This window comes from Dendronephthya gigantea, unplaced genomic scaffold (genome assembly GCF_004324835.1).
Source record: "Dendronephthya gigantea isolate DGI-Jeju-01 unplaced genomic scaffold, DenGig_1.0 000037F, whole genome shotgun sequence".
NCBI lineage: Eukaryota > Metazoa > Cnidaria > Anthozoa > Malacalcyonacea > Nephtheidae > Dendronephthya > Dendronephthya gigantea.
In genome coordinates, this window is record NW_021163047.1 from 1,761,016 (window position 1) to 1,778,607 (window position 17,592).

At 35.2% G+C, this 17,592-nt stretch overlaps 1 protein-coding gene and 1 long non-coding RNA gene across 12 annotated transcripts in view; one reads left to right on the top strand and one right to left on the bottom strand.

Moving 5' to 3' along the window:
• The window catches only part of LOC114526137, a 221,341-nt gene that overhangs the window by 59,426 nt on the left and 144,323 nt on the right, over positions 1 to 17,592 (bottom strand). For 2 of the 11 annotated variants that reach the window (XR_003687303.1, XM_028547655.1), the window contains exon 1: positions 16,534 to 16,771. The exons of the other annotated variants lie outside the window; for them this stretch is intronic. The gene's annotated coding sequence lies outside the window, so the exon portion shown is untranslated. Of the gene's footprint in view, positions 1 to 16,533; positions 16,772 to 17,592 lie in introns of those variants that run through there. 11 annotated transcript variants of the gene reach the window in all.
• Positions 13,845 to 14,847, top strand: LOC114526143. Its single transcript, XR_003687309.1, has 3 exons — positions 13,845 to 14,031; positions 14,237 to 14,402; positions 14,538 to 14,847. It is a non-coding gene; the product is annotated as an uncharacterized LOC114526143 (long non-coding RNA).

The following is a 17,592-nucleotide window of genomic DNA, read 5'->3' on the forward strand; positions in this document are numbered from 1 at the left end:
TACTGTCTGTTTGATAAATTCAAATATTTCTTGACGTGCAGCTTGGCCTCCTCAGTTTTCCTGACATAAATTTTTAACTTTCACTGCACGAGGTAAGTTATGACTGGTTTCCACTTTCGCGTTTTTTATACCCACGGACTTCTAAGTTTATTATTGCGAAGCGTACGCCGGCGATACGGTGTCATATTAGTATATTCGAGTTTAAAGGAATGTTATATAAGGTAATTTCCATTCGTACAAATGTTAGCAATGGTAAGGTCATTTAGCGTGCATGCGTGAGACCGCGCTCAGCAAGAGACAATCGCAGCATGACACAATTGACGATACGAAAACACTTACAACATTGGTACAATTTCCCTTTTACCATTGGTATACGTTCATGTTCGTATTCACAACACGAAAATATAAACTACCAATGATAAAATAACTTTGTCTATTGCAGTATTGGTATACTTGCTACAATATTGGACATGCGTGGGTGATTTACCTACGATGTTTATATATATTAGCATCCATTTTAATTTCTTTGTTGTTGTTTCGTTGCTTCGCCAAATTCCCGGCGAAACTTTGCGAAAACGTTTTTCGCACTGACTTTCCTTTCATATATTTCCAATAGATTCAATCTCGTAGCAATGTTGCTCGAAAATACTTGCAGAAACTGCAGCTTTATATTCTTCGATTGTTTCACCGTCACGCCTGTTAAACTAAAAGCGTTCGTAGGTTTCATTTGTTTCAACAATAAGAGTCTCTTAAAATTTCTTTATAACTTTAGCGAAATCGTCTTTACCATTCCTAACCGTAGAATGCATTCTTGAAACATTCCCTGCGGTTTGGATAATTATTGTCAAAAATAATGCGGTAAATAATGCGGCAATATAGCATAAATCTCCCGTCCTCGACGCAATTTTTTCCAGTTAGTCGCCAAATTACCGACTTTCTTAAATTCTTTAGCCTATGCAGAATTATCCGCACCGCAATAGTATTTCTAGAATGTTAAATTTTCGCTTTCCCTTCGACTATCACGATCAGACATTGCTTAGTGCGACTGAATGTCTTACCGAGTAAAACTAAAACAACGCTGTTCACAATCCTACATCGCAAATCCATTCGGTGGGTTTAACATAATTACATTTCAAAATATAAGCTTTCTTATGTGAACTTCACAGCGTTTAAATTAAGAGTGACTAAACATTACGTCTGAATCTGGCTAAAAACTTAACAAAGAGCTCGCCTTCCAGGCATGATAAGTATCTCAACAGCTAGCAATCTAGTGTTTATTTAATATATTTGACCAACAAAAACCTGTCTGTAATAGTAACCCTGAATCTGACAAGAAGAATCTTGTCTACAATTTGATTTGCTCGTGTATGAAGAAACAGCCAACATTACACGAAAGACTGTTAATGTTGCACAAAATGACTCAGACATAACTGTGCATCTTGTTGATGTGTGTGTTTTACCTGAACACTGACATCATGCTTTCAGGCAGCATTTATAGTCATGGGTAAGCTAGTAAATTGTGTAATAGATTGAAATATTCAGAATATACCTTTTTATTCCAAATACAACAGAGCGAACATCAGAAATCTTTTAAAATATCGTTTTACTAGAAGAAATATGACGAACTAATTCGTTTGTTTTTTGACTGCATCATTCATGAATAACAATTATCAAAGCAGTGACAGTTTACTGTCTGTTTGATAAATTCAAATATTCCTTGGCGTGCAGCTGAACTTCCTCAGTTTTCCTGACATAAATTTTTAACTTTCACTGCACGCGGTGAGTTAAGACTGGTTTCCACTTACGCGTTTTTTATACCCATGGGCTTCTAAGTTTATTATTGCGAAGCGTACGCCGGCGGTACGGTGTCATATTAGTATATTCGAGTGTAAAGGAATGTTATATAAGGTAATTTCCATTCGTACGAATGTTACCAATGGTAAGGTCATTTGGCGTGCATGCGTGAGACCGTGCTCAGCAAGAGACAATCGCAGCATGACACAATTGACGATACGAAAACTCTTACAACATTGGTACAATTTCCCTTTTACCATTGGTATACGTTCATGTTCGTATTCACAACACGAAAATATAAACTGCCAATGATAAAATAACTTTGTCTATTGCAGTATTGGTATACTTGCTACAATATTGGACATGCGTGGGTGATTTAGCAACGATGTTTATATATATTAGCATGCATTTTAATTTCTTTGTTGTTGTTTCGTTGCTTCGCCAAATTCCCGGCGAAACTTTGCAAAAATCTCTTTCGCACTGACTTTCCTTTTATATATTTCCAATAGATTCAATCTCATAGCAATGTTGCTTGAAGATACTTGCAGAAACTGCAGCTTTATATTGTTCGATTGTTTCACCGTCACGCCTGTTAAACTAAAAGCGTTCGTAGGTTTCATTTGTTTCACCGATAAGAGTCTCTTCAAATTTATTTATAACTTTAGCTAAATCGTCTTTACCATTCCTAACCGTAGAATGCATTCCTGAAACATTCCCTGCGGTTTGGGTAATTACTGTCAAAAATAATGCGGTAAATAATGCGGCAATATTGCATAAATCTCCAAATGCATCCTCGACGAAATTTTTTCTAGTTAGTCGCCAAATTACCGACTTTCTTAAATACTTAGGCCTATGCGGAATTATTCGCACAGCCATAGGATTTCTAGAATATAAAAATTTTCGCTTTGCGCTCGACTATCACGGTCAGACATTGCTTAGTTCGACTGAATGTCTTACCGAGTAAAACTAAACGCTTTTCACAATCCACCATCTGAAATCCATTCGGTTGTTTAACAAATTACATTTCAAAATATAAGCTTTCTCATGTGAACTTCACAGCTTCCGCGTTCGCTGACGTTATTGTGTGGAACTTAGGTTTCGCGGTTGCTACTACGTGCTACCTCAAAACCTCGATTTCCTATGCTATATGATATTACACTATTAACATTTACATAACAATCATTTATTAACAATACATATAAAATTTACGACCATAACACTATATATTTGCGCATACTATGTAAATGACTGATTCACTGTTTTCTTATATGGTTGGTATACTCAACCATGCCTTAACCTAAATTCCGCAACAGTCGTTAATATTTTTTGTGCAAAATATTACACAGTTGGTGAGCCCCACTTAATAAAAAGCGAGTTTAAGATGCACCAAATCTACGACGCGGACGTGGCATGAAAATTGCTACTACTGTGTGTATAGACAGAGCCACTCCATCACTTCATATGCTCTACAAAGATTATATCATTACAATATACTGGAGTGCGGCAAGGATTGAAACAAAAACATTAGTGAGAAATTTGTGAGTTTTCAGCGTCGTGGCTGGAACCTTAATTGGGGGGGGGGGGGTGTATATTCATATATTTGTCTTATGATGACTGATTTCTTTCGTACGCTATTGTTCCTACGATATGCAAACATGATTATATGAATATAAGAAATAAGAGACTGAATGCATGGACATAATAAATATAACAGTTGTTGGCAGGCTGAGGATGGATTTTGTGTTTCACACAACTTTCATTCTATGGATTTGAATTAAAATTATTTTTTTAAAAATCTGTCATGTGTCGGATTAGGACATTTCAGAAATACTTGTATTACAATAAATATAGCTTAACATTTTTGGTAATATAGAAGATATACGCCCAAGGAAAACTTTTTAGGGAAGTGATTTGAACTAAAAACTAGGTACTTGTAAATCAGGGATATAGCTAGAAGAAACAAGGGTGAAAAATGTTAGCCAATCAGTGCGTTTGTTTACATTTTTCGTTCTTGACCAATCAGAATGCGCGAAATTCAAAATATGTAAACAAAAGGAGTGGGAAAATAACACCATCTTCTAAGCCCTCCGTGCCATTCGATATTAAACTTTTCACTTCAAAACTAACAAATTGTGACAAAGCGTGACTTTTTCTTTAATTTCCTCGTGGGGATTTTTTAAATTCGATCTACAACGCGAAATATTTATGTTTGAATAACCGTGTGTCAACGCACATAAAATAGCAAACACCCTAATAGCCTGTCTTTAAAACGCATATGAAATACTTTGTCAGACTCTATAATTTTTGTACTTTAAACGTATTTCCTTCCAGTGAACTGACTATTGTGTAGTAAAAACCCTATTCTGTGGTACAGAGTAATACCTTTCTCGTCGGAAACGCCAGAGTTACAAGTGTAGTATTATTAAATATAACATCCGGTTGGATTCACATCCGGTTGGCTTCTTGGAAGAGGGAACTAGTCAGCCAGACCTTACCCAAGGGGTTATTTTTTCCAAGAAATTGTTTGCTGTTGTTTAATTCTGTTTGTTTTCTGTATCATCGTCGTCATCATCTTCAGGATCACTCTCTTCGTTGCTCTGTGATCGCCTCTTCAACGCTGATTGCTTCAACTTTTTGCCAACGCCGAGAGCTTCAACTTTTTGCCAACAACGTTGCTCGACAAACTGGGCAATGACTAATGTTAGATGAGTGGGCAGAACACATTTATGTATGTATGTATGTATTAATAGGTAGGGGCTCCACATCCACCTGATCCACGGAAAACATTCCAAACGGGGTTCACTTTTTGCAGGTAGGCAAATCGCATTTTCTACACTGGAAATATTTTTGAAGTAGTCATATTTATATATACATATATGCACATGCTAACTTAGATTTGCTTAGCATGTCGCTGCCTTTTTTGAAATTAAAGATTTTTACAAGCATTGCATTACTGTTGGTGGCAGTATTCTCACTAAATGCAACTGTGTTCCACTGAAACACCCCCCTCATTTATTTTGTATTCTATTTACCTGTATGGGTTTGGTGGGGTTTCCACTGATGTGAACCCTAGTGGAAGCCCTTGATTGGTGATAATCTTCTCACCAAACAAGTGAGAAGTTTCCACTTAGTGGTGTGTTTGGGTTGTCTTTCGGCTTGAGGTTGTTGAACCATGTTGGGGTGGGGAAAAAGGGATTCAAACTTGAGGGTAAGGAATTCAGCTGCCTTTGCTATTAATCTACTAATTCTTTTGGAACTGAAATTAAATTTCCTAGGTGGCACGACTAATGACTGGAAGGAATGCAGCTCAGCTTACAGGCATCAATTTCTTTGCTTTGAATGCAATTTCATCAGTTGTGTCGGTCATCTTGGTCCTTCTCAACACAAAGTGGGAGTTCTCAACTGGATATTCATCAAAATATGCGGCCAAGTTTTGGTGTACAGTATCAAACATTGGAGGGCTGTTTCTTTGCCAGTGGGCCAAGGTGACCAACACAGCTGATAAAATTGCATTCAAAGCAAAGAAATTGATGCCTGTAAGCATGAGGTGCACATTCTCTCCAGTCAGTAGTTGTGCCACCCATGAAATTTGATTTCAGTTCCAAAAGAATTAGTAAATTAATAGCAAAGGCAGCTGAATTCCTCACCCTCAAGTTTGAATCCCTTTTTATATACCCACCCCAACATGGCAGTTCAACAACCTCAAGCCCAAAGACAACCCAAACACACCACTAAGTGGAAACTTCTCAACCTGTTTAGTGAGAAGATCATCACCAATCAAGGGCTTCCACTAGGGTTGACATCAGTGGAAACCCCACCAAACCCATACAGGTAAATAGAATACAAAACAAATGAGGGGGGTGTTTCAGTGGAACATACAGTTGCATTTAGTGAGAATACTGCCACCAACAGTAATGCAATGCTTGTAAAGATCTTTGATTTCAAAAAAGGCAGGGACATGATAAGCAAATCTGAGTTAGCATGTGCATATATATATATATATATATATATATATATATATATATATATATATATATATATATATATATATATATATATATAATTTGAAATGAATTGGAGATTAAAACCTAAAAATTGTTCATTAAAAATTTAAAAATTTAAAGCACTACAGTTCTGTTTCGAGAGGCCTATTGAAGCTCCTCTCTCTTCAGGTGCGTGATCAGATTGAATTGGAATATCCCGTGTACCGATCGTTCATAGTGGTGTGATACCTATCCATTCTTAATTAAAAACTTATTTGCATGCCGGCATGCACTAGTCAGTTCGTTTCTTTTGTTAAGAGTACAATACTCGGGTTTACAAATAATGAAGTACTTTTCCATTATGCATAAATTACATTTTTTCCCGATATTTGAATACGAGCTTGCACGAGCCATTATTTTCCAATCTATAGCGTATCTGATGTTATTATCCTTTAGGGACCAAATGTATTTACTTAGCTCTGTCGAGTTTCTCTTGTTATTATCTCGAAATGAACATGTATGATTGTTATAACGTGTTTTGAACTGATCACCAGTAAGGCCAATATATGTCTCCTTTGCGTCATTGGTTTTCACAGTGGCCTGGTAAATGACATTATCGCGTAAACATTCTCCTTTCATGGGGCAATTGGGTTTGGATCTACAATTACACATTCTTTCCCCTTGTTGTGGGGTTTCTCTAAGGATTGATTTGTTGTGGGAGTTAATTTTCCTTTCCAAATTGGGCATACACGAATAGCTAATTTTCAGGGTGTTTTTATTGAAAATTTTATGCAAAATATGACCGCTCTTGAAGGATTCTTTCACAATATTTCTAAACTTACGTCCTACGTTTGTGGCGACGTTTTTGCTGAATGGAGGGTTAAACCACGTAATGTTCCTACGTCTACATCTTCGCTCAGGGTTATGGTTGTTAAGCTCTTTGTATTTTAAGTTGTAGTTGTAGCCGCTTTTTTCTAATGCACGTTGGTATTCAGGTGATGCTTCATCAGATTCTTTGTTTGAGGAAAGTTCATTAAGTCTTTTCTCGGTGGCTAGAGGGATGTTTTTAATAATACTTGGTGGGTGGTTGCTCTCGTTGTGAATATATAGAGGTTTGTTATTAGGTTTAAGATACGGATATATAATCTCCAATTCATTTCAAATTTTAACCCAGCTCCACTTTAGTGTTGAGCACTATACGGCTGAAGGAGAAAACCAAATTGTATATATATATATATATATATATATATAATATATTTATTATATATATATTATATATATTATATTATATTATAATATATATATCTATATATATTATATATATTATATATATAATATAAATCCTTAAAAGGTAAAAGTACTTCAAAAATATTTCCACCATAGAAAATGCGATTTGCCTACCTGCAAAAAAGTGAACCCCCTTTGAAATGCTTTCCGTGGATGTGGACATTCGTTTCACATTGAATGTGTTCTGCCTAACATTAGCCATTGCCCAGTTTGTCAAGCAACGTCTTTGGCGAAAGTTGAAGCTCTTGGTAAGACAGCAAATTACAACGCTGTTTTCCCCTGCGATCAATGTTGAAGAGGCGATCACAGCGACGAAAAAAGTGATCCTGAAAATGATGACTACGACGATGATGCAGAAAACAAACAGAATTAAACAGCAGTAAACAATTTCGTGGAGAAAATAACCCTTGGGCGAGGGTCTGACTGACTCTGACATTCCGTTGCTTTAGTTTCCTTTTCCAAGAAGCCACAACACTTACACTTGTAACTCTGACGTTTCCGACGGGAAAGGTATTACTCTGTACCACAGAATAGGGTTTTTACTACACAATAGTCAGTCTACTGGAAGGAAATACGTTTAAAGTACAAAATTTATAGAGTCTGACAAAGTATTTCATATGCGTTTTAAAGACAGGCTATTAGGGTGTCTGCTATTTTACACGCGTTGACACACGGTTATTGAAACATAAATATTTCTCATTGTAGATCGAATTTAAAAAATCCCCACGACGAAATTAAAGAAAAAGTCACGCTTTGTCACAATTTGTTAGTTTTGAAGTGAAAAGTTTAATATCGAATGGCACAGAGGGCTTAGAAGATGGTGTTATTTTCCCACTCCTTTTGTTTACACATTTTGAATTTCGCGCATTCTGATTGGTCAAGAACGAAAAATGTAAACAAACGCACTGATTGGCTAACATTTTTCACCCTTGTTGCTAGAAGATTAATTGTGGGTGGGGGGATAATATATTCATGTTCAAATAAGCAGCCCTGATGTAAATTGAAATATAAATTCTGCAAACGCATATGAATAGTAAATTCTTCATTTCATTTTGACTCTTCGGGCTTCAATTTCATACCAGGGCACATGATGACACAAGTGTAGATGTAAGAATAATAGTTATTGCCAATAAATTATTTATAATATATATCAAGAAAATCTATATTCCTCAGTGTGATAACATTTTTCATTATGACATTCTCAGAAGTAGATAAATTTTGCTATAAAACTTGATATTTTGACCTCTCAGACATCTTGAATACTGGACTGGAAACTTGTAAATATAAGTAATATTTAACTAGTGAAATTACTAAGGGTGAAGCTTGAGTTAAACTCCTGAAAAACCACACATGTCATTAGTTTGTAATAACATAGCTGAGTTTCTCATTTTGATATTACTAAAGTAAGAATGGTATTAATAATGATCATGAAATTTTGACTTGATACAGAAGTGTGCTGTTGTTGGGCAGAATGTAGTTATTTTCAAAATTGATCCAATAACCTAGTAAGAAGAAGTAGAACTAATTCTTTTTTAATTTATTTAAACCAACCTAATACCCCAGGCTGTATAGTTACTGTACATGTCTGAATATAAATATGTACACTGAGTCACTGACTAATAATGATAAATGCATCAATTCACACTTGCACAATTAATACCTCTCATGATTGCTCTCATATTTGTATTTTTTATATTTATTAGTTAAACTCCCTTTCCCTAGAACTTAGATCATGAAATAGAACTTAGAAACTAGCTCAGGAAATATTTTGCTTCGTTTGAAATGGTGAGGGGTTGCTGCATGAATGTATTTCTAGTAACAATATAACATTGAATTTGACAAGAAGGCCATTGTCTTTATTTCAATTTCCTCATGTATGGAGAAAAAACAAACATTACATGACACACAGTTACACAAAATGACTGAGACATAACTATGCTTCATGTGTGGGTGAGTGTTCATCACAAGATGATAAACATTAAACAGTTCATCAAGTGTTGCTAATATATTGTTTTTTCTATTAAAAGTTTGAAATATTTATTATAAATTAATAATGACTTATTGATAAATATTTAATGTTGTAGTTACCAGTATATATTACAGTACATACCAAGTCTGTGAGGGAATATTGCAAAATTTAACACCAAATTGTACAAATAAATATACACTATAAAAACAATCAAAACAAAGTAATACCTTTTTATTCCAAGTACAACAGATCTGATATCAGAAATGTATTAAACGATGATATTACCAGAAGAAATATCAGGATTTATTTGGTATTTTTATCACAAAGATATTCCAGTGTTTGGATGAGCGAGTTTTGATTTTTCACCACAAAAATCACGTGACTGTCTGTGAAACAATTCAAGTATTCCTTGGCGTGCATAGGAAATTCCTCAGTTTTCCTGACATTTCAACCTTACGGGGGGTGAGTTAGTGTTCAGTGTTTCAGGATTAATTAGTCTTAGTATTAAGATTACCTTTGTTAATTGTTAGTATTGCTGATTGTCCCGGAAATATTTGTTCAACTTATATATGATATACAAACAACATTTTTTTCTCCTGCGCATTAAATCACAAACTGAGTGGAGCCGCCAAGCAACCCAATAATTTCAATAATTGCTTTTCATGTTTCAAATTCAAATACCATGAAAGCAAAGACAACAATTTTATCAAAGTTAGAGAGCTTCTCAACGTTTTGACCAGGAAAGTAACAGTGATGCCAGGAAGTATTTATTGTCTATTTTACGTAGTTGTGATTATGAACCACATTTGATGCAAAGTTTGACAGTTTATTAAAAAGCTTTCCTACTTTTAGACAGCTAAATAATATCTCAATTACAGCTTCACATTTTCGCGCGCAAGCCCTCTCAATATCAGTGGAAAGGAACCACCCCCCCGGTAACATAATTTTGTTACTGAAAAACCAAACTTGGCCTAGGTATACCAGATAAGTCTTAACTATCTCTAGGAACACAAAAATTTGCCAAATTCTGCAAAATATCCTGAAAAACGGAATTTTTACATTTGGGACATTTTTTTTTATACACCCTGTATTGGACATGCGTGGGTGATTTAGCAACGATGTTTATATATATTAGCATGCATTTTAATTTCTTTGTTGTTGTTTCGTTGCTTCGCCAAATTCCCGGCGAAACTTTGCGAAAACGTTTTTCGCACTGACTTTCCTTTTATATATTTCCAATAGATTCAATCTCATAGCAATGTTGCTTGAAGATACTTGCAGAAACTGCAGCTTTATATTCTTCGATTGTTTCACCGACACGCCTGTTAAACTAAAAGCGTTCGTAGGTTTCATTTGTTTCACCGATAAGAGTCTCTTCAAATTTCTTTATAACTTTAGCTAAATCGTCTTTACCATTCCTAACCGTAGAATGCATTCCTGAAACATTCCCTGCGGTTTGGGTAATTACTGTCAAAAATAATGCGGTAAATAATGCGGCAATATTGCATAAATCTCCAAATGCATCCTCGACGAAATTTTTTTTAGTTAGTCGCCAAATTACCGACTTTCTTAAATACTTAGGCCTATGCGGAATTATTCGCACAGCCATAGGATTTCTAGAATATAAAAATTTTCGCTTTGCGCTCGACTATCACTATGAGACATTGCTTAGTTCGACTGAATGTCTTCCCGAGTAAAACTAAATGCTTTTCACAATCCACCATCTGAAATCCATTCGGTTGTTTAACAAATTACATTTCAAAATATAAGCTTTCTCATGTGAACTTCACAGCTTCCGCGTCCGCTGACGTTATTATGTGGAACTTAGGTTTCGCGGTTGCTACTACGTGCTACCTCAAAACCTCGATTTCCTATGCTATATGATATTACACTATATTAACATTTACATAACAATCCTTTATTAACAATACATATAAAATTTACGACCATAACACTATATATTTGCGCATACTATGTAAATGACTGTTTACTTATATGGTTGGTATACTCAACCATGCCTTAACCTAAATTCGGCAACAGTCGTTAATATTTTTTGTGCAACATATTATGCAGTTGGTGAGCCCCACTTACTTAATAAAAAGCGAGTTTAAGATGCACCAAATCTACGACGCGGACGTGGCATGAAAATTGCTACTACTGTGTGTATAGACAGAGCCACTCCATCACTTCATATGCTCTACAAAGATTATATCATTACAATATACTGGAGTGCGGCAAGGATTGAAACAAAAACATTAGTGAGAAATTTGTGAGTTTTCAGCGTCGTAGCTGGAACCTTAATTGGGGGGGGTGGGTGGTCGGGTATATTCATATATTTGTCTTATGATGACTGATTTCTTTCGTACGCTATTGTTCCTACGATATGCAAACATGATTATATGAATATAAGAAATAAGAGACTGAATGCATGGACATAATAAATATAACAGTTGTTGGCAGGCTGAGGATGGATTTTGTGTTTCACACAACTTTCATTCTGTGGATTTGAATTAAAATTATTTTTTAAAAAATCTGTCATGTGTGGGATTAGGACATTTCAGAAATACTTGTATTACAATAAATATAGGTTAACATTTTTGGTAATATAGAAGATATACGCCCAAGGAAAACTTTTTAGGGAAGTGATTTGAACTAAAAACTAGGTACTTGTACTTCAGGGATATAGCTAGAAGATTAATTGTGGGTGGGGGGATTATATATTCATGTTCAAATAAGCAACCCTGATGTAAATTGAAATATAAACTCTGCAAACGCATATGAATAGTAAATTCTTCATTTCATTTTGACTCTTCGGGCTTCAATTTCATACCAGGGCACATGATGACACAAGTGTAGATGTAAGAATAATAGTTATTGCCAATAAATTATTTATAATATATATCAAGAAAATCTATATTCCTCAGAGTGATAACATTTTTCAATATGACATTCTCAGAAGGAGATAAATGTTGCTATAAAACTTGATATTTTGACCTCTAAGACATCTTGAATACTGGACTGGAAACTTGTAAATAAAAGTTATATTTAACTAGTAAAATTACTAAGGGTGAAGCTTGAGTGAAACTCCTAAAAAACCACACATGTCATTAGTTTGTAATAACATAGCTGAGTTTCTCATTTGGATATTACTAAAGTAAGAATGGTATTAATAATGATCATGAAATTTTGACTTGATACAGAAGTGTGTTGTTGTTGGACAGAATGTAATTATTTTCAAAACTGATCAAAAAACTTAGCAAGCAAATAGAACTAATTCCTTTTTAATTTATTTAAACCAACCTAATCCCAGGTTGACGATCTTGTCAAGATCTTGCAAGATCTTGCAAGATCTTGAAAGATCCTGAAAGATCTTGCCAAGATCTTGGAAATAATAAGATCTTGGCAAGATATTTATAAGATCTTGGCAAGATGTGAAGATCTTGGAAATTCTTGGCTGAAATCTTGTATCCTCTTGCCAAGATCTTGGCAAGATTTTGATACGAATATCTAGATATTGTATTAAAATAAATAATATGTAATTAGAACAAAAATCTTCTCATGCAAACAAGCTATTGTTCTTATAAACATTGGAGTTCATTAAACCCTTGATTTTGATACGATCTTGCCAAGATCTTGGTATGATCTTGCCAAGATCTTGGTATGGTCTTGCTGTATATGATCTTAGTGTGATCTTGCTAAGATCTTGGTATGATCTTGCTAAGATCTTGGTATGATCTTGCTAAGATCTTGGTGTGATCTTGCCAAGATCTTGGTATGATCTTGCTAAGATCTTGGTATGATCTTGCTAAGATCTTGGTATGATCTTGCTAAGATCTTGGTATGATCTTGCTAAGATCTTGGTATGATCTTGCTAAGATCTTGGTATGATCTTGCTAAGATCTTGGTGTGATCTTGCCAAGATCTTGGTATGATCTTGCTAAGATCTTGGTGTGATCTTGGTAAGATCTTGGTATGATCTTGCAACATATGATCTTAGTGTGATCTTGGTAAGATCTTGGTATGATCTTGCCAAGATCTTGGTGTGATCTTGCTACGATCTTGGTAGATCTTGCCAAGATCTTGGTATGGATTTTGGTATGATCTTGCTAAGATCTTGGTATGATCTTGACAAAATGTTGGTGTGATATTGCTAAGATCTTGGTATGATCTTGCTAAGATCTTGGTATAATCCCCGTGATCTTGCCAATAATCCAGCATTATCTTGCCAAAACTTCACGGCGATCATTCCAAGATTTCATGGTGATCTTGTCAAGATTTTACCGTGATCAAGCAAGGATTTTACGGTGATGGAAGATTCTTCAATCATCTTGCATGGACAAATCTTATGGAGCAAGTTTCTTGCTTGCCAGTTTAATTTCATTATCACATTCTAAGTACCACGAACGTCAATAATCACAGCTGGTATCAATTACATTCGTGCACGCTATGGTTAAATTGATAACATACCTCGCCTGCGGCGGCACATATTTTGAAATTTGAATATTTTGAAATTTGAATATTCACGCCGTTGCTACCGTTGGCGCAAAGGCGCAAGAAGCACGGATTTACAAATCAACACACATAAAGTACCATTCGAAAGCCAAGTAACATACAGATGGTTCTACACTGAAGTGAATTAGTTTTGGTATGAAAAGAAGCGGAGGAATAACTTGTAACAACGGGTAAGTGGTTTAGTATAAACACGATAAAATTAACCCTTTACTGCGGATTTGTATGCTGGTAGCATAAACTGGTTTTGACTTATAGTTTTAGTTACATTTAAAATGGTACAGGTTTACCGCCAGTAGTGAAGGAAACGGGCCACACTATCTCGTAATATAGCATTTTCATTATCGTGAAACTATAGGACTATAAATGCAAGATGTAGTTTAGCGTTGGCTGGACGCGGGATTGTCATTCAAATAAAGCCTTCATTATTTTAAACATTCGAGCCCGACAAGGACTCACTTCTTCTCATTGGATGCATTATGAATATTGGTAGGTTTACATAATTACGGAAAATTCACAAAAATTTTCATAGCAAAGAAGATTCGCGATGTTCATGCATTCTCAAGTTATTTCAGAACTTTTCTTGAAATCAGAAAATATAACAAAATAACAGGTTGTAACAAAATAGGGCATAAAGCAGAAATGATCTATTATGGCCATGTATCATGATTTTAATGATCAACTATTCTTCTAGTGGCACAACCGTATTAACTTGATGAATATCAAAGCCATCAAAGTGCGCAATCAAATTGCTGAGCCACATCTTCACTGAAGGCTGAAGCTGAGATGCATGTCAGAATCCTATGTGACAGAGTCCAGCAAGCAACATTTGGTTGCCAAAACAGTCAATAAATTGTTTGGTAAGAAGTTATATTATGCTGATCAATGCATGTCCAATAAATTTACCTAAATTCATGGCAAGGTCTTAGACGCAGAGTAAAATATATGCATACAGCATACAATGTTTTATAAGACAATATTTTTTTTCCATTTAGATGTACTCATGCAATATCAAGTTTGGCGAGGACAGGGTAAAAAAGTCACAATCACACCAAGAATACCAAGTGATCATGGATGCTTTACATAGGCAGAAATATGAAGAAAGAAAAATGGAGGAAACATGAAGAGATGTAATAAACACCACAGTGATAAAACAGAACAGTAACAAAACAATACTTTGATATAAAGTTTTTGCATGCCCTTAATGTAACCAAACGTTAATAAAGTTTTTTTACTGCAACAGAGTGTATCTATGTTTTTTCCCTAATCAATCTAGATCTTGCCATGGTTTTGCAGGATCTTGCCATGGTTTTGCAGGATCTTGCCATGGTTTTGCAGGATCTTGCCATGGTTTTGCAAGATCTTGCCAAGATGTTTCAGGATCATGGAAAGGTTTTGCAAGATCTTGCCAAGACATTCCAAGATCATAAAGGTTATGCAAGATCTTGCCAAGATGTTTCAAGATCATGGAAAGGTTTAGAAAGATCTTGCCAAGATGTTCCAAGATCATGGAAAGGTTTTGCAAGATCTTGCCAAGATGTTCCAAGATCATGGAAGATCATGACAAGATCATGGCAAAAATCTTGCAGGATCCTGCAAGATCATGGCAAGATCCTGTAAGATCTTGGGAAAATCTTGACATGATCTTGCAGGATTTTTGTAAGATCTTGGAAAGATCTTGGCAGGATCTTGTGTAAGATCTTGCGAAGATCTTGTTAAGATCTTGCCAAGATTGTCAACCTGGGATACCCCAGGCTGTATAGTTACTGTACATGTCTGAATATAAATATGTACACTGAGTCACTGACTAATAATAAATGCATCAATTCACACTTGCACAATTAATACCTTTCATGATTGCTCTCATATTTGTATTTTTTATATTTAATAGTTAAATTCCCTTTCCATAGATCTTAGATATTCACACATTCTTTACTCTGGGGAAATACTGTTGACTAAAACTGTGTAATTCATCAATGGTAGAGTTTAAACTGTTTAAATCTACATCACAATTTGAACATAGTGATCAGGGGCCAGTTGTTCGAAAGGTGTTTAGCTTAAACGGTGGATAAGTTCAAAATGGAAAACAAAACTGTATATTTATTGAACAACTGAGCTGAAATATTTTGATGTAAATAGCTTAATTGTCAATGGAAGTACATATTTAATGCATAAGATGCAAATTTAGTCATTCACAAGATGTATGAGAGTAATTTTAAACTTTGGCTTATCCACCGTTTAAGCTAAACGCCTTTCGAACAACCGGCCCCAGGCAACTATTTACATGCTTATTATATCTCTGTCCAATTTGGACAAATATTATTAAAGTTTATAGAAAACTTCACCCCTCAAAATTCTCTCTGGCACACCTGAGACTCTGTAGTTATGAGCAGCATTTACACTCCAGTCTAGAAACTTGTTTTCCAATGTCGTATTGTGCATAAACTATATCATTACATTACTTGATATTACAACATTGCTCTTATACGAAACACAATATGAACAATGTGTCTTTTAGGAACAATTCATGCAAAAACATGCAAAGGTTTGGGGGCAGCAATTTAGTGCTTTCTTATGTATTATTTGACCAACCAAAGTCCACAGGTCTGTAATCAAAACAATTAATATAAGATTGACCCTGAAAAGAAGACCATTGTCTTTCATTTGCTAATGTATGAAGAAAAAAACAAACATTACATGACACACAGTTACACAAAATGACTGAGACATAACTATTAGTCTAAGCATCATGTGTGTATTTGTCATCAGTTCATCTAGTGTTGCTAATATATTGTTTTTTCTATTAAACATTTGAAATATTTATGATGAATTGATAAACTTATTGATAAATATTTAATGTTGTAGTTACCAGTATATATTACAGTACCAACTACCAAGTCTGTGGGGAATATTGCAAAATTTAGTACCAAATTGACTTACGCTTATTTTATAAAAATAATCAACAGATCGCAAGTTGAAAAGCGAACTCACCTGTTTCAGTACACGTTAGTCAACTTTTCGCAAGCAAATTTCAGCGAAGATTGTTCACAACTTGGCATCTTCTCGACGGATTTTTATCGCCATTAACGCCCAGATCGTCATGAAATTTCGTCGTTTTGTAGTGACGAACCTTCTCGCAATTTTCCAAAGAAAGCAAACATTGATGGACACGAAATGATGTTAAAAATCCGCCGATTCTTCTCGCACGAAATTCACGGCACAAACGGCAGCCATTTCGTTCGAAAGCAACTTTGCATATTCCATCGTCATGCAACAGATTACAGAAGTTTCATATCTGTATATAGCTAATCTGTGCCATGCTTAGCGCGCCTAGTGCTAAAAGGGAAGAGGTCTATTAAAATGTATATTTTTATAAAGTTAGTAAGCTAAATCTAGCCTTCATCGCTCATCCCGTTCAACTGAGCAGTCTGATCTCAGTTTAGCCTAAGTTTTTAGGTAGTTTGGCGCGTACTTTCTTTTTTCTCAGCGCAAATTATTGACGATTTTGACGCATAATTCGTTGTGAAATTTTAGCTGTCCGACGCAAAATATTTCGACATTCCATACTGGCAAATTGCACAAATAAATATACACTGTAAAAACAATCAAAACAAAGTAATACCTTTTTATTTCAAGTACAACAGATCTGATATCAGAAATCTATTAAACGACGATTTTTCCAGAAGAAATATCAGGGTTTACTTCGGTATTTTGATCACAAAGATATTACGTTGTAAATTGTTAGTTTTGCTTTGTATAAAATCCTAAATATATGTGGAGCTCACTGAGCGCATATTATGGTAAATGGTAATATCACACCGCAATATGGCGGCTGCCAAAGAGTGCGCTAAAGCCTAAATCGTCAAAGCGGTCATCACAACAACGGCTTTCCTTGGAGGCTAGTTTAGAAAACTTACGGGAGTTAACCGGTACAATAGAGAAAAAAAAGTCCCCAAAGCAGAGCGACTTCTTCCTCACGTACGATAGCAGTGGTAAAAGAGTACGTGATTCCAAATTACAAATATTTACCGCTCTGTTGCTGAACGCAAA